The sequence below is a fragment of the Haemorhous mexicanus genome, chromosome 1, assembly GCF_027477595.1.
Source record: "Haemorhous mexicanus isolate bHaeMex1 chromosome 1, bHaeMex1.pri, whole genome shotgun sequence".
In the NCBI taxonomy this organism is placed as follows: domain Eukaryota; kingdom Metazoa; phylum Chordata; class Aves; order Passeriformes; family Fringillidae; genus Haemorhous; species Haemorhous mexicanus.
The window spans coordinates 90,354,398-90,360,779 of NC_082341.1; positions in this window are offsets into that span (position 1 = coordinate 90,354,398).

Consider the following 6,382-nt stretch of genomic DNA (forward strand, 5'->3'; position numbering starts at 1 on the left):
TACCATTCAAAGTTAGACTTTGAGATTAGAATGAAGACTTGCAGTAAAATTTCTCAAACATGGTTTAAAAAAAAAAAAAAAAAGAGGCAGAAATATCAAACCGTAGGAATTGTGAGTGGAGTAATAGGCAACACAATAGAAAATACAATTATAACCTTGCATAAATATATATTTGCCCACAAAATGAATACTGTGTGCAGCTCTGGTCTCTTCACCTCATTAAAAAAAAAAAAAAAAAGAAAAAAAAAGAAAAAAGCCAATAAGAAATGGAAAACACCCAGAGAAAAACTACGAGGATGATCAAAGTTATTGAGTACATTGACCACAAGGAGTAGTTGAGACTAAGAAAAGGCAATGAAGAGCAGAAATGAGGTCATTGGAGCAATGAGCAGCAAGAGGAAGTTGGACAGCAATGAACTGTCAGAAGAATCAGATTCTTTATCCAGACAGCAGCAGACCTTTGAAAATCTTTGCCAAAGGACTTTTCTTCTCAAAAGAGCCTTACTCTCTAGGAGAGATTGGTTGAGAATTTGGAAGAGACATCCATTGAGATTACTGATAATCCAAACCAATTCTTGTTCATGAAGCCCCCCCCAAAAAGGTGAAGGCTGGGAGAATACGGAGGAGGAACTAGCACACAAGCTTTCTTACTCTGACCTCACCGTGCACTTGTGGCCACTGCTGGACACAATCCAAGCCTCTATGGCACACAAGGCCTTTGAATCAGCAGTGTGATTAATAGCTCATTGTACTGACAGGTAAATTCCTGAGCAACGTGATGTCAACTCGTTGGCCTTAAACTTCATCTAGAAGGAAGAGATTCTTTTCTGTGAGGGTTGTAAGGCACTCAAAGAGGTTGTCCAGAGAAGCTGTTGATGCCCCATCCCTGGAAGTGTTCAAGACCATATTGGATGGAGCTCTAAGCAACTTGCTGTAGTGAAAGATTCCCTGCCCTCTTGTTTATTCACCTCTCAGCACAAGGAACCACTTTGGAAGAGCTGAACAATATTTTTCTGGTTATCCCATAAGGTGGAAGACAGAAGGCAAAGACAACTCTAAAAATCTTAAATGTAAATATGTAACATCAAGTCAGTGGAAAAGGACCCTAAATGAATGTAAGTAAGTACTCTAATTTCTTTTTTTTCAAATTCCCTGAAGGTTTTATTGAACATGCAGTTGCTTATGATCTGCTCATGTTAGAGAAACAGCAGAATCAGAAACACATTCCTAACTAAGCAGAAAAAATTAAAAATGGCTTTTAAAAAGACTTTACTATAAATTGATTATAAATGTAAGATGATGATATTGCACCTCTGGTTCTGCAGTTAGAAGACATCCTGAATGGTTTTAAAAAAGGAATGGATGGATGGACGGATGGATGGATGGATGGATGGATGGATGGATGTTCAGTTGATTTGCCATTTTCTATATTTTATCTCTGAATACAGTTAGTCCTTTTTTTTCTTTTGACTTAGGAATCATTGGAACCTCGACAAAGAATTAAATCTTCACCATGCTGATTTTAATGGAAAGGCTACCATTGTCTTGGTTGGCACTAAGATTTGACAGAGAATTTCTTAGGTCTTGAATAAAAACCCCAATGAAATGGACCAACTTCCTTTAGTTGGTAAAACTGCCTTGTGCGGAAACTCCTTTTTTTTTTAATTGGAGCGACTTGTTGGGATTTAGCTTAAGATAATGCCAATACAATCCAGTATAACAAGAGACAAATGTGCACAAAAGACCTTCCCACTCAGCTGAGTGAGCTCAACCTTCTTCTGAAACAAAATGGTGCTGGGGTGACCTAACAAACAAAACTGGGAGTATCCATAAACCATTGCTACAGCACATGCTGAAAGGTGATCAGTAGTTCTGTGTGGGAGAAATCCTCTTCAGTGGAAACAAAAAGACATTGGGAAGAAAACAGCAAACATGGATTTTAATGAAATTCTAGTTATGGGTAAGTTCCCAGGTATGGCCATAACCCTGCAGCACATTTTTCAATGTTTTACCTCTTTTGTGTATGCCAGCAGTGGATAGCTAAGGCACCCCAGGCAAAGTGCCACAGGTGCACATTCCCTAAGTGCCAGCAACACGAGCTCCCACCAGCTAGTGATGCTTGTTTCACCCTGCTCTTGTCTGAAGAGAAATCCTACTGGTGTTGTAGACAGTCCCTGTACCCACCATCCTCTCTGTGCAGGCTTTCCTGTATGACCTTGAAGGGGTAGATCTATGGCAGATGCTACAAACCATTCCTGCATCAAGGTCACACTGTGAGACCTGTGAATACGATGGAAAAGACCCAAATAGCCAGTGCAACCTTCTATCAAAATAGAATCTGCTTTGCCCTAATTTCTTTCTCTCCTACTTTTACACCCTATGCAGCATTACTGCTACTGCAAATATGTTACTGTATGATAAACCTCTTCTATTTCACTCCCATTTGAGAGCCCTACTTTTTGTAGTACTATAAAAATGATCCTCAACCAAATCTGAGATGGTTTTGCCACAAAGTACACAGAAAGAACTTTGGATCAGAATTCTAGCAAATGTCAAAAACTATAGAATAACTTTTGCCAGCAGGAGGAAACAGTTTACCCCCAAATTAACTCCCAGTATTTTGCTTACATCAAGAATATGTTTTTTTAAAATACTGCCACATGTTCCACTGAGAACATCCCTCAATCAAGAATTATGGAAAGAGTTTGATTGCTTTTCCAGAGATATATGTTAAAAGAGGATCTCATTTCAAAGAAGCTTCGCTCCTGAAAGACTTTGAGAGAGAACACTGTTCACTGTAACACAGTAAGGGCTGTTTTCCATGACACAGTGGAAACTTTATGAATGGTTTTTGCCAGCACAAGCCGTTTGACACTGAAATCAGTGTATCTATAGCAATAATGTTGAAAAAGGCAACAGAATTTTGAAATGCTTTACTGGAAAAAGATACATCTTTGGGAACATAATGTAAGCATCTTGGAAGTTCTGTGTCTATTGAGCAACACCCACTGAAATATCCCCAGCATGAGTTATCTGAGAGTCTGTGTGTGAGGAAAGATTGCTGGGAATAGAGCTAAGCATGTTAAATTAATTGCCCATTCTGAATCCATGTATCAGAAAACTATGAATGATCTCATGTGGAAAAAGAAATAGAAAATGCTGCAAGCTCTTCCTCAGTCAGATGTACGACAAAGTTCTGTGCCTTTCTAGGATTCCCTGTTATTTTCTCCTACATATTTACTGGTGGTACAGAGCAGTTTGATAACTATATAGGGATGCACACAGTCATCAGATCTGTAAGAGACCTCTCAGAATTGATCACTGACTTGCAATGAAAGTCTGAGTCTGTCTGCAATTCAGGAAGTTGAACTCCATCTACGCTTTTTTTTTTTTTCTGAGATATCTTTTGCCATCAGAGGTAGTATTTTCCCAGACCTGAAGGTGGAACTCTTGTTCCTTTGATGATCTTTACATGAGTGACATAGCACTTTGCATTGTCATTTTTAGCTTGAGGAGACTTGGACTTCTCTGAAGTCACTGCTGGGCTGTCTGGAAAACAGCATTAGCCCTGGTAGAAGAACTGGATAGTCAGGCATGAACATCGTATTCACAATGAAATGTGCCAGGAGTTCTTCAGATGTTGCCTGTTAGAACTCACACACACACAAAAAATCTTTCCTTTTGTAAATATTGCGATCCTGTTCCTTCTTTTGCTGCTATACAAGTAGACTTCTTGGTTTTTTCTGGAGTCACCACATGTAAGGAAAGGATTGGCTGAGTATAACCTTGTGGCTGGGCCACATCCGTATTGGACCAATGTATTCTGCTGTTTATGCTTGAACTATAGTGTATCTTTGGAAAAAAATCTCCATGTTTTTACTGACAATTTTGCATTGCTTCAAAACAGCTTCACAGACAATTTGATCCTCTAGCGAACTAAGATATGTCAAATTTCTAGTCTCATTTTTATTCTAGTTTTGCTATCAGAGTTTTGTAATTTTCTGAAAACCAACACTGCTCCTCAAACATCTCTAAGTACTACTTAGACAAGTACTACTATGCTTATGACAAGAGTACCTCCTCACCTGCATTGGATTATATTGTTAAAATATATATCCATCCATCCATCCATCCATAAATATATACATATCCATATATATCCGATGTTAATGCACATTTTCCACACCTTTCATAACTTTGTTGTGGACTCTTTTCAGTGTTTAGCATCCCTTTGAAGTGTTAATGCTCAAATTGAATCCATTTTTTTGATAATGGTTTCATAGGTTCTATAAAAAGGGGGAATATCCATTCCAGTTGTATTTGATGTTCCTCTGGTTTTCTTCAGAGTATTAGCTATCAAAAGCTTTGTTCTGAGACCTTATGCTTAGCTGATTATGTCCAGTTCCTCTTTATCACTGTCTCATGCCAGTCATTCTCCAAGATTCCAGGTGGGCCTTAAAGACTTTGTTTGGATGCATGGCCTCCAATTTGACTGGCTTCAGAGGAGTATTTTTGCAGAAGAGCTTAGAAAGCAATTCAACGGAGTTTATCTAAGCAAATTGCTCTTATCTCTATTTATAAGAGCAAGTAGTCATTTGGTATTTTTGTGTCAGTGATTTATAATAGCATCAGGCCAAGAATAACACCAAGACAACCTAGTGACAAATCTGCACTTAGAATCCCTCCTCTCAAGAACTGCCACCTGAATCACTTATTATGATCTTATTATCACTTATTATGAGGAAAGGCTGCGGGAACTGGGCTTGTTCAGCCTTGTAAAGAGACAACTATGAGGGGACCTCATCAATTTCTACAAGTATCTGAAGGGAGGGTGTCAAGAGGATGGAGCCCAGCTCTGCTTGGTAGTGCTAAGCAACAGGACAAGAAGCATCAGGAAGAAACTGATGCACAGAGAGTGCCACCTGAATACAAACAAAAACTTTTCTGTGCTGCTGACTGAGCACTGGAACAGGCTCAGAGATTTGTGGAGTCTCCCTCACTGGAGATACTCAAGAACCATCTGGATGTAATCCTGTGCCATGTGCTGCAGGATAACCCTGGTTGAGCAGGGAGGTTGGACCCAATGACCCACCGTGGTCCCTCCCAACCTGACCCATTCTCTAGTTCTATGATTCTGGGAACTACACAGAATCTGCACTCCTCATTGTATTTATGAGAATACCATACTGCTTCACACCAAATGGAAGCCATTACTTCATCATTACCGCCTTTATCTACCAAAGTTAAATCCAAACATATTTAATCAATTATTTTTCATAAAAATATGTTGATTGACATTTAATTATTGGCATTTAATGACTCTGTCCAAGGTCAGCACTTCCACGACTCTGCTCCTAATCTGGGTCAAACTATGAAACTGCTAGCCTGTGTCATCCTCCTTAACCTTTTTAAAATATATGTTCATTGTAAGCTTTCTTAGTATCCTGGCATTCCCCAGTATTCCACTGCCATTCCAGAAGCTGTACTGCGAACAACAGATCTAATGAAGCCATGGGATTCTGTTTATTTTGATTCTTTAGCCCCTAAATAGGCTTAATTATAACTAAAATTTATTCTCCATTACTCCTCTGAAAATCCTATCATGCAGTCTGGAACTGTGTCCACATAAAGTGGATGGCTAATATATACACACTGACTGGCTGTTTGTTGCTACAAGAATGTGAAAGAGCTGAGCTTTTTGCTTACTATTCCTTCATTGATGAAGGAAATTTGCTGGACTCCTCAGTGACACATCAATATCCACAAAACTTACAGGACCATAATGACTTCCTCCAAATTAGATTGGAGCTGGCCAAAAAAGTCATGGAACAACAGATGAATAGATAATATAAATCTCGTTTAGAACTTCACAATCAACATACATTCATATTTGTTTCTCTGGAGATCTTTCTTAACTTTGTTTATTGATATTTAGCTAAAAAATGGCCTAATATTGACGTAACACAGTTCCTCTACAGCCAGACAGTTTTACACTTTGATTCAGATGTGATGAATTGATCAGAAGCGGTACCAGGTTGCCCTCGGAGGTTCTGCTCCACCTGTCCCAGAGGTTCGGGCACGCCTACAGAGGCAGATACTCTGCCAGCCGGGGTACATGGTGTCGGGATAGGATCCAATCATCAGTGTGTCAGGCGCAAACAGGTTACATTTACTTTCAAAACATATTAGTGCGATGGCCTGAAGTTCTGCCAGGGGAAGTTTGGGCAGGATATCAGGAGAAGGTTCTCCACCCAGAGGTCGTTGGGAACGGCCTGGAACGGCTCCCCAGGGAAGGGGTCCCAGCACCAAGGCTGACAGAGTTCCAGGAGCGTCCGGACATCCCGCTCGGGCACATGGGGAGCTCTGTGGGGATGGTCCTGTG